Raw genomic sequence first — 26213 nt, forward strand, 5'->3', positions numbered from 1 at the left:
TCCAGAATTCAAGGTTCTTCTATTTGGTAAGTTCGGAGGAAGGGGAACCAGATTTGTCGAGGTCAGAATGGGGCTATCAAGATGATCGTCCTTTCCAGACCCTTGGCTTTCTGCAGAAATTTCGAGATTAGTGGAACAGGGGGGAAGGCATATAGAAGACCCGGGGCCCAATCGTGTAAAAGTGCGTCCCTGGGGGCGCCCTCCGAAGGGGGAAGTAGGACGAAATAGCTTCTGCATTTGGCATTCAAGGGGGAAGCAAACAGGTCTCAGCAAGGCTGGCCCCATCTGCAGAAAATTCTCTCCGCTACCTGATTTTTGAGGGACCACTCGTGAGGCAGCAGGATGGCTCTGCTCAACCTGTCTATTACGTTGGACGTCCCCGGGATGTGCGTTGCTATGAGAAAGCGTCCAGTGGATACAGTCCATTGCCAGATTCTCAGGGCCTCTCTGCATAGGGGGTAAGACCTGGTTCCTCCTTGCTTGTTTATGTACCAGACCACTGACATGTTGTCTGTCTGAATTGCAACTGTTCCCTGTGGTAAGTAGTCTTGAAAGTGTTGCAACGCTAGGAACACTGCTGTTAACTCCAGGACATTGATGTGCAGTTTGTACTCCATTTCCGACCACTGGCCTTGAACTGTTCTCCCCTGAAAAAGTCCCCCTTGCCCTACCAGGGAAGCGTCCGTGGTAACTCTGGCTAAAGGGGGAGGAAGAACAAACGGGCAGCCAATCGTAAGTTTCCGACTGTTCATCCACCAACGAAGATCCCGTTGGCAAGATTCTGTGAGTAGGATGTTGTGTGACAACGGTATCACTTGGCAAGACCACTGAGCGAAGAGTAGCCATTGGAGGATCCTCATGTGCATTCTGCCTAGGGGGACCGCAATAAGGGCTGCTGCCATCATACCTAAAACTTTCAAAACCTGTGCGGCTGGGACCCTTTTGTTCTCTAGGAGAACAGAAACCTGTTCCCTCAGGGTTGAGACCCTTGACTCGGGAAGTCTGACCAGAGAAGGTAGTGTCCAATTCCGCTCCTATGAATGATATATGCTGAGAGGGCGAGAAGACAGATTTTTCGAAGTTTAGAGTTATGCCTAAGTGGGAACAGAGATTGATTGCATAGTCCCTGGCTTGTAATAGGTGATGCCTGGTGGTGGCGATTAGGAGCCAGTCGTCTAACTATGGAAACACCCAGAATCCTAGTCTCAGGTGGGACGCCACTACTGCCATGCACTTGGTGAACACCCTGGGGGCTGAGGTGAGGCCAAAGGGCAGAGCTCGAAACTGAAAATGACTGGCTCCTAGCCAGAAGCACAGGTGATTTCTGGATGGCCTGGCCATTTTGATGTGATAGTACGCATCCTTGAGATCTATAGAGCACATCCAATCGTTCGTTTGAAGAAACAGAAGGATCGATTGTAGCGTGACCATCTGGAATTTTTTCTTCTTCACGAAGGTACTGAGTTTGCTGAGGTCCAGTATTGGCCTCCCGTCCCCTGTTTTCTTTGGAACTAAAAAGAACCTAGAGTAAGTTCCAGATCCTGTTTGGTCCGCTGGGACTGGCTGGATGACTTTTTTCCAACAGCCTTTGTATTTCTACGGCTGCCTGGTCCCTCAGACTGGGTGGAACATCTGGGAATCTTTTTAGGATAGGAGGATTATTTAAGAACGGGATGTTGTATCTTCTGGTTATTATGCTTTTCACCCAGGAAACTGAAGTGAGATTGAGCCAGGCCTCTAGGTATAAAGCCAAGCGACCCCCGACTGCCTCCAGAGCAGGACAGTCGGGCCTCCACTCAGAAGTGCTGGAAGGGCTTGCCAGGGATGCTATCCCTGTCGCCCTGGTTCTGCGGACCCCCTCTGCCACCTGGGTGGCGTCTTCCATTCCTTCCCCCTCCTCTGCCTCTGGAGGGGGTTTCACTAGGTGTGGATTGGAAAGCTCCCTGAGTCTTCCGGAACCACATTTTTCCACCTCTTTGCCCTTTGGTGTATGGTCTAGAAGGGGCGGAAAAACGGACCCCTACAGCAGACAGAGTCTTTCCTTCTTGCTCACACCTAGTGAGCGTCTCCTTCACTTTGGGCCCAAACAAGGAGGAGCCATCAAAAGGGGCATTAGTAAAGGAAGACTTAAAGGCTTCCACAAAGGAGCATAGGCGCATCCAGGATGGTCTCCTCAGAGCAATCGCTGAAGCTGCAGCTCTACTCTATCCTTTGGCTGCATATGAAATGAGCCGCATGGACGAGTTCACGATAGAGTTTAGGGTATTGAGCTGTGCTGTCACCTTGTCTGAGACCGCAGCATCTGTGGTACCCTGAAGAGCATCTCCCAACTCCTTGAGGGGCTCTCTCTGAAGACGGGTAAAATGCGTGAGGTAGTTCAGTGATCGCATGGAAAACGTCGCTGAACTAAAAATGCGCTTCCCATACCTGTCCATCATCCTGGAGTCCTTATTAGGAGGATGAACAGAGGACGATGTTTCAGACATTTCCTTCTTGGTGGCCGCCGCCACCACCATAGCGTCAACTTGGACTCCCTTGGTGAGATACGGTTTATACTGGGGGGCAGTGATGTATTTATTAGGCCTCCGAGGGACTGGTTCCAACGTGTCAGGGGACTCCCATGCCCTTCGAGCTATTAAATCCATTAACTCGAAGGGCGGAGTTACCCAGGAGGTGGAAGGTTGAGCCACAAAAGCATTCAGTAACACCAACCTCGTCCTCATTGGGGGCAAGGGACTGCCAATCACCCCTCTGCTTGAGAATTTCAAGGATGTCGGCAAACGAGACATCCTATGAGGAGGACTGTGGGGACCCCTGTGACTCATCCAAGTCTGTATCCGATGTCAGATTCCTGTGGGGAATCAATGTGCCTCCTCTTGCACAATCTCTTCCTCAGGACATCATCAGAGGGGACCATCTGGTGAAGCTCCCGAGGAGCAGGGTTCACCCTCTGGGGTTGACTGAGGCTTTTGGTCTCTACGCATGACTGGGATCAGTGGTGCAGAAACAGAAAATTGACCCTTTGGGGAGGGAAAGGAAGAGTCTGATGATGTGAAAGTCTTACCAGACAAGACCTTCCTCATGGCATCGAAAGCACCGGAGCCCCGGGTCGAGGGTTCTACCAGTTCTGAAGAAGACAGTGGCCTCCCCGGGCCTGGAACCATGGGACGGAGCCAAACTAATCTGCGCTGAGGCACCAAGGGGAAGAGTCGGAACCGAAAGTTCGGTTCGACCCCCCCCCCCGAACCGAGGACAGATTGTCGGCTCCGAGACCCCTCGAAGGGTACCGAGGGTGTTGAGGTCAATGGAGCCGAAAGCACTAAGGAAGGCTTCGGCTCCGGTGGGTCAACTATCATCAGATCCTCGACTCCTGGCTCCAATGATTCGACGGGTCTCGAAGGAGGATCAAGAGATGGGACAAGAAGGGTCTCAAGCTTCGAAACCAACTGGGACGAAACCGCAATCAGTTTGGATAAGGCCATGTTCTCCATCAGTTTCTGCACCACTCGATCCACATCGGTGTCAGACAGTCTGGAGGAACGGGTCGAAGGGGCCAAAGAGGTCACTGAGCGAAGGATCGATGAAGGGGGTACCTCGGATACTGACTCCAAGACCTGGCAGCATCTTGGTGCTCGGCTCCAAGGTCTGTGGAGCCAGCAACCGAATCTTAGATGAGGTACTCGGAGCCGATGACCTGGGCTCTGATACCTTCGAAGACTTTGACCCCTTCGAAGACTTCGATGACTGGTCGGCCTTGTCTAATGCCTCCTGAAACTCCGGCTTCAGAAGGCCTCTTTCAACCTGTTTCCTGCGTCTCTCCATCATAACTCTGCCACTAAACGAGTGGCAGATGGAACAATCCTCTTGAAGATGGAGAGGACCCAGACAGTACACGCAGAAAACATGGTTGTCAGTTATGGACATTTTTTGTCCACACTGGCGACGCTTAAAGCCAGATTTGGCTTTTTCTGACATTTTTTTCCAAACAACAAACAAGTGAAACAGTATATGTAAAAAGCACACTACCTTAATAATAATAATAATACTAATAACAGTGAACTAGTATTAAGCTAGATAAATGTGTATAAAAGCGCTATGAATATATATATATATATATATATATATATATATATATATATATATATAAGTAAAGCGAGTATATAAAGGATACTGTCACTAGAAAGAGGCACACAACTAACGATTAACTAGGAGATTATGAAACAGTTTCTGCCAGAGCCCTGACAGAGAGGAGGGAACATGGCCTAAATTCAACAGGCAGCCACTACCAAACAAGCTAATGCTAAAATAAACACACCCACACAAACACTGATATAATACTACACTACGCTAGACTAATAAACAACCTTAACAATCTAAAGATTTTGTAAATATAAGTAGAACAATATATAGAAAAATATATAGAAAATACTGGCCTGAGCTCTCAGTCGACGAGACCTGTTGCAGCGGCAAACTAGATCTGAGGGTTAGCAGCAGGGGATCATGGGATAGGGACTGTGCCTCGAGCTTCTCTTAGACGCAGAGCTTGGAATGTGGCCGACTCGGAGCTGAGGGATCGGCTCCGATCCAGTGTGTAAGAACAAACGGTGAGATCAAACAACTTCACATCTATTATTTACTAGGTCATATAAATACGGGGAGATTCCTCAAGACTGTAGGCATGCACTTATTAAACATGTCTAAGGGAAAAGGGGGAGTAGGATAAACCCAGAGTCATACACACCCCTACGTCTGCTTTCATGTTGTGGAAAAATAATGGCAAAGGTAATATTGGAGAAGTTATTGTCAGAACTGGATATGTTAGGAGTTGAATCCATATATCAACATACACAAGTTGAAAACAGATCTATTACCATCTCTGACATGATCTTCTATAACAGTATAATAACAGCTACGAATGAAAAATTGTGCTGCGATTTAATTTATACAGATTTAATATCAGCATTTGACAGGGTCATACACAAAACGCTGATCAATAAATTAGAACTATTACTCGTGATAAGATGAATAGTTGTATGGCTCACAACGGCAACTGGACAGGTAAAATCCCTGGTTACAGTCAGGGTGTTCCAAAGGGCTCTGTCCTAGGCCCTTACTTGTTTAGATTCTATCTTTCAGACCTATCTTTTTCATCTGAGGTGTTTTAAAGTTTGAATGCAGATGATCCGAAATTGGGTAAACTGTACGTGTCTTACAGATAGGGCATGTCCGCAAAAGAACTTGACTAAATTGACCACTGGGCACAGCCGAATAATATGCTAATAAATATATCAAAAACTAAGCATATTTGTGAGACAAATTGAAAGGTGAATATTTAATACAGTATACAGTGATCAAATAAAAGTTATGTACTCGCCATAATGTTCCATCTGTGTTGTCAATTTTCATTCTTGCTCAACTTATGGGTTCGGACTTGATCCCTCAAATCTGACTCAGCCACTGCAAAAGTTTGTGGCAGCCAGAAAACTCTCAAGCTACTCCCTTACTCAAAATGCACCAACCCTCAAGTACCTCAGATCGTGTTTGATAATATCAACAGAAAGAAATATTGCAGTTGGAGAGAGAGAGAGAGAGACGAGATTATATCGGGAGCTATAGACAAAGGAAGTGGCATAAAAGAAAACACTTGCTCTTCCAGATTATAGGGCAAAGGGTTGGTGGGAGGGGAACTGAAGAATAAAAATGGACAGCACAGATGGAAGATTATGGTGAGTACATAATTTCTTTATATGATGTCAATTTTCATTCTGTCCTCAGCTTATGAGACAGAGTCACCAGCTACCTAAATCCCCAGAGGGACTCAAGGAAGAATGCCCCTGAGCACCACTGAACCAAATGATACTCTACCCCTACAGACCATATCTAATTTGTAAGGAGTAAAAAATGTATGGGGAGTAGCCCAAGTTGCTGCTGCACAAATGTTGCCCATGGAAGACTGATGAAGTAACCATGGCTCTAGTGGAATGAGCTCATAATGGTTTCGATAAAGTAATGCCCAATTTGTTGCACAGATACGAAATACAATCTGTAAGCCATCTGGCTAGGTAATTTTGGCAACAGGTTTTCCTAGTTTCATACTGGAAAAAGAGAGAAATAACTGGTCAGTTTTCCTGATATTTTCTGTTTTGTGCAGGTAAATAATTGCCTGTGGACATCCAGTAAGTGCAATATGTATTCACCTTTCTTAGAAAATCTGGGGAAGGATACCAAAATCGATAGATTAATATTAGCCTCTGAAACCACTTTAGGGAAAAAGGAAGCATTAGTTCTTAAAAATGACTCTGTCTTTGTGAAAGATCAAATAAGGCAGTTTCAAATCAAGGACTGAATCTTTGAAATTCTTCTGGCAGAAGTAATGGCTAATTTTCCAGGAGAGAGATACTTGAGGTCACATTTAGCTGCAGGTTCAAAGGGGGTTGAGTAAGTTGTTGCAGTAACAGATTAAGGTCTGATGGGAGAGTACGGTCTCTAAAAGTAACATTAGACACAGGTTTGCCCAAGGCTGCACTTGCAAAGGACACAAATAACTGTTCTGATTGCCTGAATTGCTTTGTTCTATCCAGATAACAACCTAATTGCCTGTGCACATCCAGAAGGTGCAGGCAGTATTCGCCTTTATTAGAAACATTTGGGAAAAGTAGAAGCAAGTCTATGGATTGATTGATAATGGTCTCTGAAATCACTTTAGGAAGGAAGATAGGGTTTGCTCTTAGTGACACTCTGTCTTTATGGAAAACTAAATAAGCGGCTTTAGAACACAGACCCTGTAATTCAGAGACTTGTCTCACCAAAGTGACAGCTATAAGAAGCAACTTTTTTCAAGAAAGAAATTTTAAGTCACAGGTAGCTGCAGGTTCAAACTCAGGTAAAGTAAGAGACTGTAATAAAATAGTTAAGTCCCATGGCAGTAGCGGATCCTTGAAAGGGGGCTTTAAACGGTTGGTGCCCTTAAGAAAAATCTTGCAAAGCTTTTGAAGTTTAAAGGCTGATACCAATACAGTTATGGAAATTTGAAATTGCTGATAAGACGACCTTGATTGAAGAAGCAGAAGCTCCTTTACCATAAATGGTAGCTAGAAACTCTAGAACTTTTTCTACTGGCACTGAAAAAGGATCCAGACCATTATCAAATGCCCGAATAGAAAATCTCTTCCATTTTCTACAGTACAGATTCCTGACGGATGGATAATGGGATGCAAACAAACTGTCGTACAGAAGGAATATCATTACACCTGGCAACAAATGGAATTGGACAAACCAAGGAGTTAGCTTGAGGGTCAATAGACTGGGGTGCACTAGTCCCCGAAGATGGGACAGAAGGTCCATAGAACTGGGGCCAGAATCCATGGATGGTGAAGCAGATGAGGCCAGAGGAAGGGAAGCCATATCTGTCAAGGCCAATAAGGTGCAATAAGGATCACTTTGCTGCTTTCTTGAGAAAAAGAGGGAAGGGGGAAGGGGGAAAAAAACATAAAGGAGACCCTGGGGCCAATCGTGGAGAAGGGAGTCTCTGGGGGACTCCCCCTGAGGGGGAATCATGGCAAAGTAGCTTCTGCACTTGTTGTTCAGGGGTGAAGCAAATAGGTCACAGCAAGGCCAGCCCCAGAGAAGAAAGATGATCTTCGCTACTTTGGAGTTCAGAGACCACTCGTGAGGCATAAGGATGCATCTGCTCAGTTTGTCCGCAATCACGTTTGAACTCCCCAGGATGTGTGTTGCTAACAGAAAGTGGTTGGAAGTTATGGCCCATTGCCACACTCAAGGCTTCTCGACACAGATGGCAGGACTTGGTCCCCCCTGTTTGTTAAGTAACAGACTACGGACATGTTGTCTGATTGAATAGCTATCACCCTTTGAGGTAAGGCAGAGTGAAATACTTGCAATGCCACAAGCACTGCACTTAGCTCTAGAATGCTGATGAGCAGAATGGCCTCAGAGGGGGACCTAGTGCCTTGGACTGTCTTCCCAACATAATGCCCCCCATCTGGGAAGCATGCGTGATCACTATGGCCTTAAACTTTGGGGGGGGGGGGCAAAGGGGTGGCCTAAAATTTCCTCTGACTGCATCTACCAGGTTAGGTAGTTTTTGCATCAGCTGGATATAAAAAACTAACGATTCAAGGGATGGGTTAGAACAGACCATTGGTTTGCAAATAGCCACTGGAGAAGTCTCATCTGAAATCTTGCAAATGGAACTAATGTGATCGCTCCTACCATGGAGCCCAATGCCTGCAGAATCTGCTAAGCTGGTACCCTGTTTGAGCGAAGGACAGAGTGAACCTGCGACTGTATTTTCTGCAACCTGTGGAGGGGAAGAGATGCTACACAAGACAGAGTACTGAGACGAGCTCAGATGAATTCCATATCCTGAAAAGGGGTTAGTTGAGACTTTGCAAGATTGACCATGATGCCAAACTGTTGGGATAGTTCCAAAATGAAGTCCGTAGTTTGTAGTAGTAGATGCCTGGTGGAAGCGGTGAGGAGCCAATCATCTAGGGAAGGAAACACTTGGAATCCATGCAGCCTCAAATACACTGTGACCACTGCCATGCATTTGATGAACACCCATGGGCTATGGTGAGACCAAAAGGCAGCACTCTGAATTGATAATGACTGGCTCCTAGCCGGAAGTGGAGAAATTTTCTTGAGCATTTGTCCATCGTTATGCGGGAATACACATCTTGAAAATCGATACAGCACATCCAACTGTTTTCCCCTAAGAAGGGAAGAACTGACTGAACCGTGACATCTGGAATTTTGACTGTTAGACAAATTTGTTCAGAATACTGACACCCAAAATTGGTCTCCAGTCCCTGGTTTTCTTTGGCACTAAAGAATCTTGAATAAAACCTGGATCCTAATTGGTCTGGTGGGACTTCTTTGATGACCGTTTCTAGCAGCTTTTGTATTTCTAATGCTGTTTGATCTCTCTGACTGGGTGGAATGTCTGGGAGTTTTGCTGGGGGTTCTAAGGTAGTGTGATAAAGGGATTAGATAACCTCTGGAAATGATCCTTAGCATCCAGGCATCGGTGGTTATGCGTCACCAGCTTTCTGGCTGCAAGAAAAATCTTCCCATGACTGCATCCAGAGGCAAGCAATGGGGTCCCCCTTTCAGGAGCACTGGTAGGGTTGACTAGAGAACTCTCTGGAACCCTGATTCTGCAGACCACCACTACCTCTGGGATGGCGTCTTCCATTGTAACTACCCCCTTTGCCCCGAGGGGAGTCCAAACCATGTGTGTCCTGGAAAGGCTTTGGGATTTTCTGAACCACATCTTACCTCACCTATGATCCTGGAGCAGGACTGTTGAGGAGTGGAAAAATGTATGCCCACAGCAGATAGTCTTTTCCATCTTTTCATACCTGGACAGTTTCCCTTTACTTTGCGCCCAAACAAGGAGGGTCCATCAAAGGGAGCATTAATGAAGGAAGTCTTGAATGGTTTCGCAAACTCTCACAGGCGAATCCAAGCATGTTGTTCAATAGCAACACCTGAACCAGCTGATCTCGTCCATCCCTTCAGTTGCATGTGCAATGACTCATGAACGTTTTCAAAATTGACTCCAGAGTAGCTAACTGGGAGGCCACTTTTTCTTGGACCCCCTCAGTGACTGCTCCCACCAGGGTACATGACAGCTCCTTGACCAGATCCCTTTAAAGTCTAGTAAAGTGTACCAAAAAATTCAAGGACCTGATGGAGGACAATGACCCACAGACCGGCTTCCCGAATCTGTCCATCACCCTAGACTCTTGGTTAGGGGGATGTACAGTAGAACTTTCCTCGGCTAGTTCTTTCTTGATGCTGGCCGCTACCACCATGGCATCAACTACTAAAGCCCTATGCCCAATGTGGATGGTCTTCAGAAGCGGAAAGAATCTTTGCAGAACCTGTCCTCTGGAGACCTGACGAGTCAGGAGCCTTCCAAGCATGCTAAGCAATCAACTTAATTAGGTAGTCAGTGGGTGGGGTCACCCAGAAGATAGATGGGTAGAAGGTAGGCAGGTAAGCACCAAGGGCCTGCAAGTACATGGAATCCTCAGAGGAAGGGTCTTTGGGCTTCCAATCACCCCTCTGTTTTAGGATCTCAAGAATGTCTCTGAAGATGTCTTCTGGGGGGGTGACCGTGGGGAACCCTTCCCCTCATCAAAATCAGTGTCCTCCATGATGGATTCTTTGAGAGAATCAAGGTGTTTCCTCCTACACAGTGTCTTCCGATGAAGCTCTTCAATGGGAACATCTGACGACTCAGAAGACAGTACGCCTTTAGTGGGCAAGACTTGCAACCCTGGAACTCGCTTGTCCAGGGGTCAAGGTTGGCGGTAGAACCGAAAAATCTGGGGTTACAGGGTGAGTCTGGTAAGACAGACGCCACCTGAGACAAGGCAATGGCCAAAGCTCTTTCCATGGCCTGAAAAGCAGGCCCCCTTGAGGAGGAATGGGAGCCCAGAACAGACCAAACTTGGAACCGGAGTCTCATCCCACCCTGAGAGACTCACCTGATAAACCAGAACAGAGGACGGTTTCTCTGTCAGTGCAGTCCTAAGAGGCATGGCCGGCTCCATAGAAAAACCTGGGGCCAGCTCAAACCCCTCGGGACTGACAGCGAAGACATGGTCCCAGGGACTCAACAGTGCTGATGGCTCTAAGGGAGTCAGATACAGACTTGGTGTTGAAGACAAGAAGGTTGTCGGCACCTAAGTAGTTGGAGTTGAGAGCTCAAAAGCCTGCAAAGAGGTCAGAGGAGGAAAATAAAAAGGGGTTATAGATGAGAAACCCCCTGCACCAGAAGGGAGAGAGAGCTGAGATGATGAGGGAAAAAACCTGGCTCTGAGCCACCTACCTTACAATACCAACTTCAAAAAGGCTTCTGGTGGAGCGAATGGACAACCCAGGAGGAGACTTGGGTCTCTCCAGGAAAAAGCTAAGGAGCTGACCAATGAAGGGTCCAAGGGGGGAATAAGTGGTCTGGGGCTGAGTGGACTTATCAGTCTTCTGTACCATCTGCTGTGCAGTGGGGGAAATTGGCACCAACACAGCAGTAGTGACAGTTGGCGCCAGGGTCGGAACCATAGACAAAGCAAAGACAGTGGTAGTCGTAGGTTGGATAAGTGTCGAAGGCACTGGTATGGTTCTATGTGCCAAAGATTCAGACCACGCTGAAAGCTTCGGAACTTTAGCTTTCAGTTCCACAGAGGAACCTTCAGATGCATGTTTATGCTTCTTAATGCCGAGGGAGACGTCAGCACTGAATGGGAGGATTTTGATCCAGAGGCAGGAGACGACTGGTCAGCCTTGGACAAGGCGTCCTCGAATGGGACTTTAAGGAGCCTTTTAAGAATAAGTTTGCTTTTCCTCTCTGCTAGAGTTCTACTACTGAAACCCTGGCAGATGGAACAGTAAACATTCAAGCGGCGCACACCCTAACAATACTCGCAACACTCATGGTTATCAGAGTAAGGCATTTTTCTGCTGCACTCTGTACACTGTTTGAATCCCGTAGTGGAGCTTTTATGCTTTTCTGCCATAGTTCTGTATAAAAGGGCAGGAAAGGCAAAGAAAGAATGTGAGAGGAAGGAAAACTCAGTTGCACCTTAAGAAATCTACAAATGATGGCAGAAAGATTACCAACGATAAAAAGGGGTGGGGTGGGGCAACTACCAACAACAGTAGATGGGAAAAATTACTAACGATAAGGGAAAACACATTCACTAAGGGTAGACCAAATATTTTTAAAACAGAGTAAAAAATTTCAGGAAACTACTTAAGGAAGAAGGTAAATATAAAAGTTTTACTTAGCTATGATTAAGGAGTTGGATGACGTGTTCTGTCGTAAGACTGGCAAACAAGATCTGAGGTTATATGGAGAGGGACTTTGTGGGTAGACTAGCAGCTCAAGAGATTTTTGACTGACACGAGCTATATATTGGCCGGATCAGTTCTGAGGACTGGAACCGTACACACAAGTCAAGAACAGATGAAGACTGACATCAGATGAATAGTTCTCCTTGATCGTGTTGTGACTGGTCGCAAAAGTTTGCCACACACACAACAGATGTAGTCAATGTGCAGGCATACTTCTCATCCTCTTAATGCAAGAAATCTGGACAAAGCCTAAAATAATGGGAGGAAAAAGGCCCAAAAATAGGGACAGATTTTAAATACTGCTCTGACAAACTTAGAAAGCTGACATGAATCACAGGATTTGTGTTAGCATACATGTTCAGAATGATTTGAAGTCTGAAACTCAAATATATGTCATTAGTTGGCCATTTTTTAGTGACTTCAATCCTACATGATTTACCAGAAAACCACAGATTTTGAGGAAAAGACCAAATATTTGGGGGGAAAAAATCTGGTCATTCTGCAAAAATCTGTGCAGTTGAGAGCTATGATGGGCAGTCACTGGGTGGCTGTTAAGCAGCAACAGACAAAACAGGAAAAAATGAAGGGAGTCATTACCAAGCCCTCACAGCACCCAAATGCTCTCAAGACTACCACAAGTGTGTTATATGCTTCAGGATGCCTCACACTACTTGTGGTACAGGTAATGTTAGTAACAGTCAAAACTGCCATTTTTCATAGCAGCATGAGTATTCCACATTCACAGATTCAAAAGATAAGGGAGAAAGATAATTCTGAAAAGAGGAAATACATACAGAAGCAGGTAGTGGTCCTTTAAAATAACGGATACGCTGAAGAAATATGAAAAGTCAAATGACAAAAGACTGGAAAAAACAGAGGAAACTAAGTAGCCCTACAAAATAAATAAAATAAATTAAGTTATGTACTTAACTATAACTGTAGATCCTTATCGTCTTACCTATATCCATCTCAATTACTGCATTATTCACCATCACAGATTTGAGCCAGCAACTAGCTTCTCCACAACTTGAGCTTTCCTGTCTCCCATAGGGCAAAGCCATCCCCTTTCTCTCTCTCAGAACAAGTTTGCCTGGCAGTAGGTCTAACCAGGTAAATCCTGAAAGAAAGGTAACAATTTGGTCAAGGGATGATGGGCAGGATGTTGAGGGACAACATGGATCGACCATTATAAGTGCTTAATGTTTGTATCCTATACTGTCTCATGTGTCCGTCTTGATTTTTTTGGAACAGAATCCTCTGCTACTTTCTTTCCAGGTAGCATCATGGTAGGATACTTGAAAATGGTGGAACCAAAGGCAGCTCTCGACACTGATTCAAGGTTAGGTTTATACCGTTCGATAAAAGTGTACCTTGCGAACCAAGTTGCTGAAGCACCAATTTCATCTATAGTACAAGAAATCAGTCATAAAAGTTGAAGCAGATACTGTAGAATGAGCTTTAGGCTTTGATGACAGTATAGGATACAAACATTAAGCACTTATAATGTGCTCTTGTACCAATCCTGACTAACTGTTTTTTCTCTAATTATCTGATACCCTGAAAACACATTTTTCTTAACCACAATCCTGCATTTATCTTTCTTTATACTAGCCTTCCTTCTTGACTTCAAACACTGTCACTCACAAGTACTACTTAATCATGCTTAACTCTCCCACTCATTTTTTTTTCCTACTCCTTTTTAAATATTGTTAAACTAAGATGGATTTATTTCTTACTAATGCCTTTTCTAATTTATGTATCAAATATTACTGTAAGTTTTTGTAGTATGTTTTACACTGTTTTTTTACTATGTTTTTTTAAACTGGAGCTTTTCTCCCCGGGCCTCCACTGAAAATGGACATGTATCCAGTTGGACTAGCCCGGTCAACAAATGTAAAATAATAAAAAATAATAAAATAATAAGTATTGCCCTTGCTAAAGTAAATAAAGATGACGCAGTCTGACAGCCATCCACATAAAATTACTTTGAAGATGCTGACTCTTAGTTTGGTACTGGAAAAAGATATATAAATAGCTTGTCATATTTTCTTACGGATTTTATTCTCAAAAGATAGAAACTCCATTGACAATGCACATCCAGGGAGTGAAGCTGGCTTTGTTAGCATCATTTGGGTAAAAAACAGGTCAATGATTAGGTTAAAGGTCCTTTCAAAGGCTACAATGGGAGCAAATGAGGGGTTTGGTATGACAGAAGCTATATACAAGTATATACAAAAGATCAAATATGGTTGATTGCATGACAAGACATTCAACTCTGAAATCCTTTTTGCCGAGGTATCCTCAACTAAAAAAAAAGTATTCCAGGAAAGGTGCTTTAAGGAACAACAACAAGCCGCCTCAAATGGAGATTTTGAGAGAGCTTCAAGTACTAATGTAAGATCACAGGATGGAGTGGGATATTTTAATGGGTGGTCTTAGACAAAAAGTACCCTTTAAATAAAATCCTTGCATATTTTTAATCAGTGTATATATAAAGAACTATATCTCAGGCCTGAATGAAAGTTTGAAATGATAGGAATAAAGGCAAAGTAGCTATTGCATTTGGTACTGTGAGGGTAGGAAGACAGACTGCATTAAGGTTGACACCAGTGGCTAAATACTTTGATTGCTACTGAGGAACCATTCATGAGGCGGGAGGATGAAGCAACTGAGCCTGCCCAGTTGAAGACTGGCTGGACCTGGAAGGTATACTACTAGAAGGGATAAGTACAGGTCCATCCAGGCTCGATGTACCACACCACTGATGTATTGTCTGTGTGGATGGAATCACACCCTTAGGGAGGACATCCTAAAGTGCCTGCATCTCTAGGAGGACTGTCCTTACCTCCAGAACACTGAAGTGGTAAGTCTTTTGTTGTAATCATGTTCTTTATACTGTCCTCTCTTCGAAATGCCACTCACCTGACAGAGGAGGAATCTATGGTAACTGTAGCTGACAGAATGTCATCCCAGTTCCTAAATAAGGGAAGAATGAATCAACCATTTCAGATGCTCACTGTATAATGTAGATAGCTCTGTAAGGTGACTGTGTAGGAGGGAAGACCGAGACCCCTGAACATTGAGTGTCAATTAAGGAATAAAGTACTAAAATTATAAAATGTCAAGCAATGTGCACATGGGCTTTGATTATAAAAGCTGGCACTTTGAGCTGGTTTCTCATCTAAAGAACAGGAAAGCACTTGTTTCTGTTTCACATAAACTGCATAATCTTCTAGGCTACTATAACTGCTGTACTATTAAGTTTTACTTTACTTTTTACTGTTTGGTTAACAAAAAAGAGTTACATTATGTTTACACAGAGGCCTGGCCTTTACTGCATTCCTAAAGTGTTTCTGGTACTTATTTTTAGAGTTCTTCTAAAATTTTAACTATATTTTGTTGGTGTCTTTAAAGTACCCCAGTTAGGTTCTGGTCAACTGCTAGAGTACCAGTGGTAATGGTTTTGTAGCAGAGAACTAAACTACTGCATTCCGTCAGTAGTTTTTCTGCTGAATTCCTAGCTAGTTTTCTATTGGCTCTTTCGTTTTCCCTGATGGAATGCACAGTCCAGCCTATTTAGTGTCTTAATTTAAAGGCTCCAGAAGGCCTACAGAGCATATAGTCATATTACTAAAGTTGGCATTTTGAGCTGATTCCTCATCTGAAGAGCAAGAAATTACTTGTTTCTGATGCACTTATATTAGGCTTGTGAATTAAATGCCATATTATTCAGTTTTACTGTACTTTTTCACAGTTTGGTTAAAAAACTATTCTGATGTCATTATACAAGGGGCTTGGCTATTAGTGCATTGTTTCTGGCATCTAATTTAGTCTTTGCTAATGCTTTTCCTAAATTTTCCTGCTGTCTTGTAATTTATCAAGCCAGTTTCTGGTTAAGTGTTGGTTCCGAGGCACAGAATTAAACTAGAACTACTACTTTTACCACTTTTTTTTTTTTTTTTTACATTAAATTGCAGTTTTAGTATGTCTGACAAAAAGGTGCATTTTACAATCTCCTGCCTGTTTCTGTGGTGAACAGATCCTCCATTTTGTTACAATGAATGTTCCATTTTGTTATTGTGACATACAGCATCTACATTTTCTTATACAAACGTTCACACTGTGCTTTTCCACATTTTCCCACTTTTACATTTAATTGCAGTCTCAGATGGTTTTCTGGTCAAGGTATAAACTTGCTGAGGGCAGTAGTGATCAAGTTGTGGCAGTGAAAAATTTAATGCCCTTTATATGGGTTGGACATTCCAGTCAGGAGTTCTAGCTGCTTTTTTTAATTTTTCTTCACTTTATCTGCCCAATTTAGCAGTTGGCAACACTATTTGACAGACAGAGGCACTTGGCTATATTTATTACAGAAAATGTGAAACTAACTCCATCTTCTAGTTAGAGCTATACAAATTACAGATTAAATCAGCAATAAATTGATGGATTTCTAATCTGATTTCAGACAGTCTAGACCATATTATTTACTGCATACTTTGTTTTGGTGTTTGAGACAACTTTTAACTATGTTTATTATTTTACGTTGAATCAGTACCTTAAAATAGGAGACAAAAAGTAATTATTTTCTCCTATTCATCCTTTAACATCTACCAAACTTACCTTATATCAATCTAGATTACAATATTTACTGCATACTGATAACTAAATGGGAAAACCTAAATTAATTTATATTTATTTACTTTATTTTAACTAATACTTCAATCCAGGGGCAGGAACTCAATATACTCTTATTCTTTCTTAACACACTGCAGCCCTGGTCCAAAATGATGGTCGGCCAGCTTAGTGACCTTCAATTTAGTAACTGACCTTCAAATTAGTATACACAGGTAATGTAAAGTACAGTTGTGTACACTTACCATAAATGTAGATGTTAGAGTGTATTCACTGCTGCAGTCATTACATTTAGGTAATCTGCTGGCAGATTGCCCTCAGTCGGCCTGATTAACAAAGTCTTGGGTCCTGCGTCGGTTGCTGTCCCTTCTTTCATGACGTCAAGTCGTCAGGGGTATAAAACATATAGCCGACGCCATTTTCTTCAGTTTTTCTTGCCCCAGATGTTAGGTGCCCCCCAAATGGGTCGCAAAATATATACACACACACACATATATATATATATATATATATATATATATATATATATATATATATATATATATGTGTGTGTGTGCATGCATGTAATTTAGAACACAAAAAATATACCTCCAAATGAAAACAAATACAACAAAAAGGCTTTTGAGCATAGTAAAAGAAAGAGGAGGGTAACCAGGACTGCAACAGTGAATACACTCGAACATCTACATTTACGGTAAGTGTACACAACTGTACTATGTTCTTCGTGTTTCACTGTTGTAGTCATTACATTTGGGTAGAATCCCAAAGCTATGGTTGGGAGGATGAAATTATACAGCATTAGGAGCAGCTATAAGGCCCTGCAGGACAGCAGTGGCAAAGCCTGCTCTGGATTTAGAGAAAGAGAGGTAAATGGTAATGTTTGGTGAATGTATGAACTGAGCTCCAGGTAGCAGCTTCTAGAATGTCTCTGGTAGGAACCCCACTGAGAAAGGCTGCAGAAGTAGATGCATTCCTGGTGGAATGGGATCTGATCCCCTTGGGAACAAGTTTACCATGATGCATGTAGCAGAAACGAATACAATGGCTTATTTATTTTATTTTACATTTGTTGACCAGGCTAGTCTAACTGGATATATGTCCATTTTCAGTAGAGGCCCGGTGAGAAAAGCTCCACATTAAAACAGATAAACACACAGAGTATTAAGAATTCAGCTACAGAACATTAAACTTCAGATATAGATAGGATGCCGGATAAAAATTTAAGGTAATTTAGCAAACACTGATGGAACAGTAGAATAGAACAAAAATAAGATAAGATAATCCTTAGTTTTTTTTTTTTGTTAACACTGTGGGAAGAAAGTCTTCAGAAGGATATGGGAGATTCCCATCTCAAAGTTATAAGGAATAGAAGAACAGGGTAGTTAAAAACAGGATTAAGAGAGTAAGTGGATGGGGAGAAACTCAAGAGACAGAAAGAGGTAAATTACATCTTTCTTAGGTGCAACAAGAGCAACTAGAAGACAGAGGTCTTAAAGTAGCAATAAAGTGAGTAAGAAACCTGGGAAGACTGATTATGATGAATATAGACGGAGATAGTCTTAGTCTGGGTTTGAACAGGGACATAGCCAATGGTTTGTAAGGTATTGTTTTAGTTTCTTTTTGAAGAGTGTAGTTGAAGACAGAGATGTAAGTTCACTGGGAAGTAGGTTCCAACTTTTCCCCACAGTATTAGAGAAAAGGGAATCTGCTTTGTTGTTGGGTTTATGTATGGATACCAGAAGTTTATTGGCTGAGTGTAGGTTTGTAATTTTTTTATATGGGAAATCAGACTTGTGAGAATTGGTATGTTTTTTGGGTGATAAAGGGTTTTATGGGCAATAATCAGTTGATGAAATAAAATTTGTGCAATTCAAGCCAACCAAGCTGCTTAAGATTTAGGCAGTGGTGGGTTCTAAAAGGGGAGCTGGGAGCAAATCTGGCAATATTATTGTAAGAGACTGCCAGCTTGTGGAGGTTGCATTTGGATATATTTGTATATATAGGAGAGGCATAAAAGAGAGTAGAGATAATGTGGATTTGGGCAATAGTAGTTCTAGCTATGGGAGTAAGGCAGGGTTTATTTTGTAGAGAGAGCCTAGTTTTCAGTTTACTGATTTGATTGTGATGTTGATGCGAGTGTCATAGTTAAGGCTGTGGTCAATAGTTACTCCTAAGAGTTTGGTAGTAGTGTCAGGAGATATGACTGTACCAGTTTTAGATTTGATAGAGAAGTTAAGTGGGGTGGACTTTTGTGTAGGAGTAAACAGCAAGAGTTTAGTTTTTTGGGGGTTAAGGAGGAGACACCGCTGTAGAAACCATTCTTTTACAAGCTCAAAGGTATTCTGGGTGAGGGACTGCAGTTCAGACGGCCCTGTGGCTGAGGATATTAATGTAGAGACTTCTGCATATTGTATAGTTACAGCTTGGGGGATACTAATAGATAGATCATTTATAAAGATAGAGAACAGAAGAGGGCCCAATATGGATCCTTGGGGTACACCAAGGGTGACAGGTAGGTGGGAGGACAGAGTGTTTTCCCATAGCACTGCCTGTTGCCTAAGTAGGACTTGAACCGTTGTAATACTTAGGTTCATAGGTTGATACTAGGCTATCTGCCCTGGGGCATTTACAAGCCTAGACAGTGTGTTTGGCTTTTGCCACCTTTTTAGATTGGTTGACTGTGCCTCTGTACAGTAGGTCACAGAAGATAGCCATTTTAAGGTTAGTTTACTGTGCCCCTGTCTAGCAGGGACACAGAAGAGATCCCAGGGGTGAACGTATGATCTCCCATCCACTCGTCAAGATTTCTCTTGAGAATCAGTGAGGGGTTCTGCCTAACATGGATTGGGATTCTGTTCCAGAGTGAGGGCAGCCTCTGGGATATGAATCTGTCCCTCCAGCATGCCCTATTTATTTCTGTGCTGAGGTTTAGTTCCCTGGAGCGTGTAGCTCTAAGGGATTTGGATTTCCTGAGGTGGAGCATGTCCATTAATTCTGGGTTGGACATGGCTTCATACGTCAGGCATAGATCACCTCTGAGTAGGCGGTAAGCAACTGAGTAGAGCTGGAGTTTCTTTAGCCGAACTGCATAGGGCATCTGTCCCATAGTCATAATTCCTTGATCCTCTTGGTGAGGTACTTTTGGGGCCTCTCCAGTTGCTGCAGGTGTCAGGTAAGGTACATTACAAATGGGGCATTGTATTCAATTATGGGCCTGATGAGTGATGAGTAGAGGGGCACAATGACCTCTCGTTCTAACTGTGAATCCTTTCATGATAAGTTGGGCTATATAGAAGGTCTTTCTAACCACTCTGGCAACGTGACTGTCAAAAGAGAGGTTTCCATCTACATGGGTCCCCAAATCCCTAATTACTTCTTCCGTACTTAATAGATTACCACCTATGTGGTAATCTGTGGGCACTTTGTTTTTCCTAAAGGGGATGACTATGCACTTTTTGGCATTTAGCTTAAGGCCATGGCTCTGGCACCAGTTATCTGTCTCTGTGAGACCCTTTTGGAGGATGCTTGTGTCAGCTGGGGAGTTGATTATGGCGTCCAGCTTGCAGTCATCTGCGAACTTGGTCAGCTATAGTCCTCCCATATTAGCCTGTACCTCAGATAAGTATATACCGAACAAGAGAGGTCCCAGGACTGAGCCTTGTGGGATGCCACTTGTAACTGGTTTGGAGTCTAATGTGGCACCTGCAATTCTGACCATGTGGGTTCTATCCCTGAGCCAGTTTGCAACCCATCTTGTGACACAGGGGTTGATATTTAAGCTGGTGAGCTTATTTATGATGCCTGAGTGGGGTATTGTGTCAAAGGCTTTTGCGAGGTCCAGGTAGACCGTGTGGACTACCTTCCCTTCATCTATGGCCCAGGTAACTGTTTCAAAGTCGTCGACCAGGTTCAAGAGGCAAGATCTGCCCTTAAAGCCGAATTGGGTAGGATCCAGTGTCTGGAGGTTACCAATGTCCTTGTTTATGAGTTCCATGATGATACGCTCCAGCTTTGGAGAGGGCAGCTCTCACCTGTGCATTTGTGATGTCAAGAAGGCTACATTCTGTAGGGGATGGACATTTGGTCTTTTGGAGGGGAAGGGGTGGGGAGTTTGCACTAAACCTGTCTACCAGGATGTTGGCAATGTCTGGGGGATCAGTGTATTTTTTGTCATTTTATACTAACTCAGAGCATATCTGGGAATTGCCCCCCAGATTTCTGACATAACTGAAGAAGGCCTTGTGATTATCTTTAGTGTCTTGTGCAATTTTTCTTTCGAAGCTGGCCTTAGATAATTTTATGAGGGATCGTAGTTTCTTGCTAGTACTGATCAGAGATGCCTTCCCTTTTTGGGATTTTGCTCTATCATGTAGTAGCTTCCTCCTTCTGTTTTATATCTTATTTATGGCCGGGGTCCACCAGACTGGTCTCCTGCCTTTGGAGGAGTGAATCTTGGTTTTATTTGGGATAGCACGATCCATGCATTTCTGTAGGATTCCATAGAATGCATTTGTAAAGGATTCTGCTGTTTGGGCAGTATTTTCCACTGGCCTGATGGCTTTGAAGGATTCCACCTCGGTTTTGAGGAGTGTGAAATTTGCTTTTGAGAAATTTTTCATCGTGATTTCCTTGGCTGGGGGTGGGGGTGGGGATGGGATATGGATGTCCAATGAGATTAATTTATGGTGTGATCTTACCAATGATGGACATACCTCTGGTGTGGAACATAGAGTCCCCATGTTGGTGAAGACCAGGTCCAATATGTTATCCCCTCTAGTGGGAGTGGTGACCAGTTGTTCCACAGCATTTGAGTTTATAAATTCTAGAAACCATTGGGCAAGGGTGTTGGGGCTTGAGTAGTTTTCCCAGTCGGTGTTTGGGTAGTTGAAGTCACCCAATATTATTGTGTTTGGAGAGACCTTCATATTCTCCAGTGTTCTCATGAAGGCTGAGTGGGGTTCCTGAGTTTGGGAGGGTGGTCTGTAGCAGGCTACAAACTGAAAGGCAGTTTTGCCCACTGTTAATTGTACATGGATGGTCTCCAATGCTTCGTGCAGTGCCACTAACCTGGAGGTATGGGTATCTTTGATGAATACGGATACTCCCCCCTCCTTTTGTGGTTCGGTCCTAATTTTGGGGCTGAAAAGCATGGTATGAGGTATAACCTGGTAGTCCTGGGGTGCACTCTGGAGCCTTGAACCAGGTCTCTGTCACTGCACAGACGTGCATCTTGAGGTTTAGACTTCTGGCATTGAGCAGCATTAACCTTAGTTTTTTTTTCTTGTGTTGTCTATGGAGGTGGTTTTGTCTTTTGAGCCTTGCCTAAAAAAGGCACTATGGGGGTGGCAAGAGCCTTAGCCAGTATTTGAAAGCCCAGGGGTGACAGGTGCAAGCCGTCCCTAGCCAAGCAATGTGGCTTGTCGAGCATGTCATCCCAGGCTGACAGACACTGAATCTCCTTAGAATGACACCAATACTTTAGCCAGTTGTTAAAATTGATCATTTTGTCTTTATACTGTGGCATCATACTTGGTGAGGGCAAGATGCTACTCAAGGTCAGGGTCATACCAGTCTGGGCTACTTGATCAGAGAGCTCCTCTATGTCTCTTTTCATGTAGTCCAAATGAGAGGGACCTGAGAAGATTCAGCAGTAGCTCATGGTTAACCATGTCAAATGCTTTTGAAAGATCAATAAAGATAGCAGAGGACAGGGTATTATTGTTGCGATTTTTGTTGATGTGGTCAGAGAAGGAAAGGAGGGCAGTAGTGGTGCTATGGAAAGGTCGAAAGCCATGCTGGGAAGCTGGCTAATAGGCTATTTTGAAGAAGATGGCCTAATAGTTGACGGTGGATGCATTTTCCATGATTTTAGCTATCGGAGAGAGGAGGGCAATTGGACGGAAGTTTGAAAGCTCTGTTGAGTTGCCACCTTTATGTAGTGGGATGATGTGAAACTTTCCAGATGGATGGGATAGTACCTTCAATAATGGTTCTATTTATAAGGATAGAGATTGGGTAGGCAATAACTTTGGCTGCAAATTGAAGATATTTAGAAGGCAAGTGGTCTGCTGAGGGGGTAGAGGGTTTTAGTTTTTGAAGGAGGGTACAGATGAGGGATGTGGGGACAGGGTGGAGTTGGAAAGTGGGCGGTGAGGGATGTGAGGAGGAGGGCAAATTAGAGGATACATGAGGTAGAGAGTTAGCAAGTGATTGGATGGTTTCAGTAAAGAAGTTATTGAAGGAGTCAGCAATTTGGTAGTATCAAGGGTAATTCCAGATGAGGTTGGTGTTTTAGAATTGCCTGGGTGAATGAGTCTAGTGACACCTGACCAGAATTTCTGTTGACTTTGATGGTTGGTATTTTGAAGTTGGAAGAAGTTTTTTGTGTCTGATATTATAGATGTTTTAGTAGGGTTTCTGAGTTATTTAAATTTTAAGTGATCAGATGGGTTTTTAGAGGTACGCCATTTGGCCCAAAATTTGTTTCTTAACAAACTTTTTTTTTTTTTTAGTTTCCTTAGTAAGCCATGGTGCTGTTTTGGTGGTGTTCCTAAGGGTACAGGAAGGGGCATAGTAGTCTAGGATTTCAAGGAACTTGGAATTGAAGTATGCCACAGCTTCCTCAAGTTGGAGGTATTTTAATGGTGTCCAGTTACATACACTCAGTTCATTTAGGAAGTGTTCTGGGTTGAAATGTTTATTTGAGCGAGTAGTTCTAAAAGTTGTAGGGCAGGGTATATTAAGCTTTTTCCTAATATAGGTTAGGGAGTGATCACTAAGGCCATCTGGCAGGTTTGTAGATTGGTAGAGTATTAGCAGTTCAATACAGTGGATGCATGACTATCATGAAAATTATCCATTTTGAAATAGTCTGCTTTGAATTAGCCTTTCCCTCTGTCCCTGCAGCAAATGCCACCAGTAGTTGCTCAGATTTTCTTAGAGATTTTGCCCTGTTTAAGAAGAATCTTAGTTGTCTGTGTACATCCAATGAATGCAGAATCCGCTCCCCCTTGTTCTGTGGATTTGGGAAAAAAGTTGGCAGATGAATTGTCTGATTAAGAGCCACACAAGATACCACTTTAGGCATACAGGATGGATTGGTCCTGAGTGACACCCTGTCTGGGTAGAAAATAATAAAAGGCTCCACTGCCATGAGAGCCTGTAGTTCTGAAATCCTTCTAGCTGAACTGACTGCTAAAAGAAAAGCTGTCTTCCAAGAGAGAATTTTTTTGTCTGCAGTAGCAGCTGGTTCAAAAGGAGGTAGGGTGAGCTTTTCCAACACAAAATTGAGGATGCCGGAGTTGGTGATCTCCTGGGAGGTCTTAAATTTTTGGCCTCTCTGAGATGCTGCTTTAGCAAGGGATGAGAAATGAGGGGAGGCTCTGCGTTGTAATGAGCTGAAACAGCAGAGGCATGGATTTTTATGGAAAAGAAAGATAGGCCCTTGTGAAGCATCTCAGTTAAATATTGCAGAATCTGAGGAATACTGGGCATTGCTGTGTGTATTCCTTGTGCCTGGTTCCAGGCACAGAATCTTTTCCATTTATCAGCATAAGATTTTCTAGTACTATGCTTTCTAGCCTCCAAAATGACATCCATCAGAGGTTTGCTGAGAGATGTAACTGGTGAAATTAGTTGATTAGCCATGCTGCAAGATTTTGAGTTTGGAGCGGAATGTGCAGAATTTGATAGTTCTGCTGAGACAGTAGATAAGGTGTCTGAGGCAGGTACCACGGAGGAAGATGTGACATATTGAGTAGGAGCAGGTACCAGTGTTGGCGAGGCCAGTCTGGAGCAATCAGAATCATTTTTGTTTTTTCCTGTCTGACTTTTAGTAATACCTTGGAGAGCAAAGGCAGAGGGGGAAAGGCATAGACTGATAGGTTTTTCCAGCTGAAGGATAGAGCATCCACATTCCAAGCCTTTTTGTGATTAATTCTTGTGCAGAATTTGTCCAACTGATAGATCTTTTTGCCTCATCCCAAAACTATGTCTGGGCTTCCTACATTTGCATGTCAACATGCTGAAGATTTGTGAATCCAGTTTCCATTCGTGTGGGTCCATAAGATTTCTGCTTAGTTCGTCTCCAGAATGGGTACCCCCTGCTTGTTTATGTACCACATGACTGTGGTGTTGTCCATCTTTATCAGTAGTTGTCCTGGATGAAGAAAGTCCTTGAAGGCTGTCAGAGCATTCTGTACAGCTAGCATCTCTTTCTGGTTGATATACAGGTGCATTTGATTTGGGCTCCATTCGCCCTGAATGCATCTCCCTGCCAGATGCGCCCCACAAGCATAATCTGATACGTCTGTAGTCAGGGTTTGGGTGGCAGAGGGTGGAATGAATGACAGTCCCTTGTTTTAGTGACAGGCCTCTGCCCATCATAGGAACTCTTGCTGCAGGCAAGGAATGATAGGAATCATTGTTTCCAGGCTGTGACAATGTTGACTCCATAAACTCCATAAGCTTTTTAGGTACCATTTTAGTTTCCTCATATGCAGTCTTGCATACGGAATTAGCAGAATGCAGGAAGCCATGAACCTCAAGGCCTGCAGATAACTGGGTTTTTGTGGCCACTTGTTTGAAGTAAGTCATCAATTGGATTTGTTTTTCTGGTGTGAGTCAAGTCATCTGGGTAGCTGTATTCAAGCTTGCACCAAGGAATCTAATTTGAGAGGGTACCAGTTGTGATTTCTTTTCTTTTATGGTATACCCTAGGCAATTTAGAAGCCTTTTTACAAATGCCAGATGCTGTAGAAGAGTGTCCTTTGTTTTCTTCCTGAATTAGACAATCGTCCAGATAAGGATAAAACTGAATGTTTCTTTGTCTGCAAAATGCAATTACTGGTGCCAGGCACTTTGTGAAGACCCTGGGTGCAGTTGATAAACCAAAGGGCAGTGCAGAGAACTGGTAATGCAAATAGCCTGCTTTGAAGTGAAGGTATCTTCTGCAAGATTCCCTGATTGGGATATGCAGGTAAGCCTCTTAAATCTAGAGTTACCAACCAGGCATCCTTGCCTAGCATAGGCAGTAAAGTACAGTTGTGTACCTACCATAAATGCAGATGTTAGAGTGTATTCACTGTTTCAGTCATTGCACTTGGGGTTATACTGCTCGCAGGCTACCCGCAGTCTTGGTCCGGTGTCGGTTGCTGTCATCTCTTCCCTGACGCCAGGGGTATAAAAGATGCAGCCGATGCCAGTGCACCAGGGGTATAAAAGATGCAGCCGACGCCATTTTCTTCAGTTTTTCTTGCCCCAGACGTCAGGTGCCCCCCCGAAGGGTAGTCTATGGAATTATGCCAATAAAAGAGCATGCACTAAAATAAAACATGATCTTCATCTACAAGCAAATACACCACATAGGTTGTACTGAATAGAAAAGTACAGGTAAGTCCCAGCAAAGAAAGGGGGATGGTGGGTGGGTAACCTGGACTGCAACAGTGAATACACTCGAACATCTATATTTATGGTAGGTACACAACTATATTATGTTCATCGTGTTTCACTGTTGCAGTCATTACACTTGGGTTGAATCCCAAAGCTGAGGTTGGGTGGCTGGGCCTATATAGAATTAGGAGAGGCTATGAGGCCCTGCAGAACTGCAGTGGTGAAGCCTACTCTGGATCTAGAGCAGGAGTGTCCAACCCGCGGCCCTCAGAGCTCTTCCATGCGGCCCGCGACCCTTAAATTTAAAT

General features: G+C 43.4%; 1 protein-coding gene across 1 annotated transcript in view; it reads right to left on the reverse strand.

Annotated features, from left to right (window-relative positions):
- Positions 1 to 26213, reverse strand: part of RTEL1 (regulator of telomere elongation helicase 1) — a gene marked incomplete in the record, with an annotated part of 4697248 nt that overhangs the window by 3935620 nt on the left and 735415 nt on the right.

Source organism: Protopterus annectens, chromosome 14.part0, assembly GCF_019279795.1.
Source record: "Protopterus annectens isolate FY-2018-M chromosome 14.part0, PAN1.0, whole genome shotgun sequence".
NCBI lineage: Eukaryota > Metazoa > Chordata > Ceratodontiformes > Protopteridae > Protopterus > Protopterus annectens.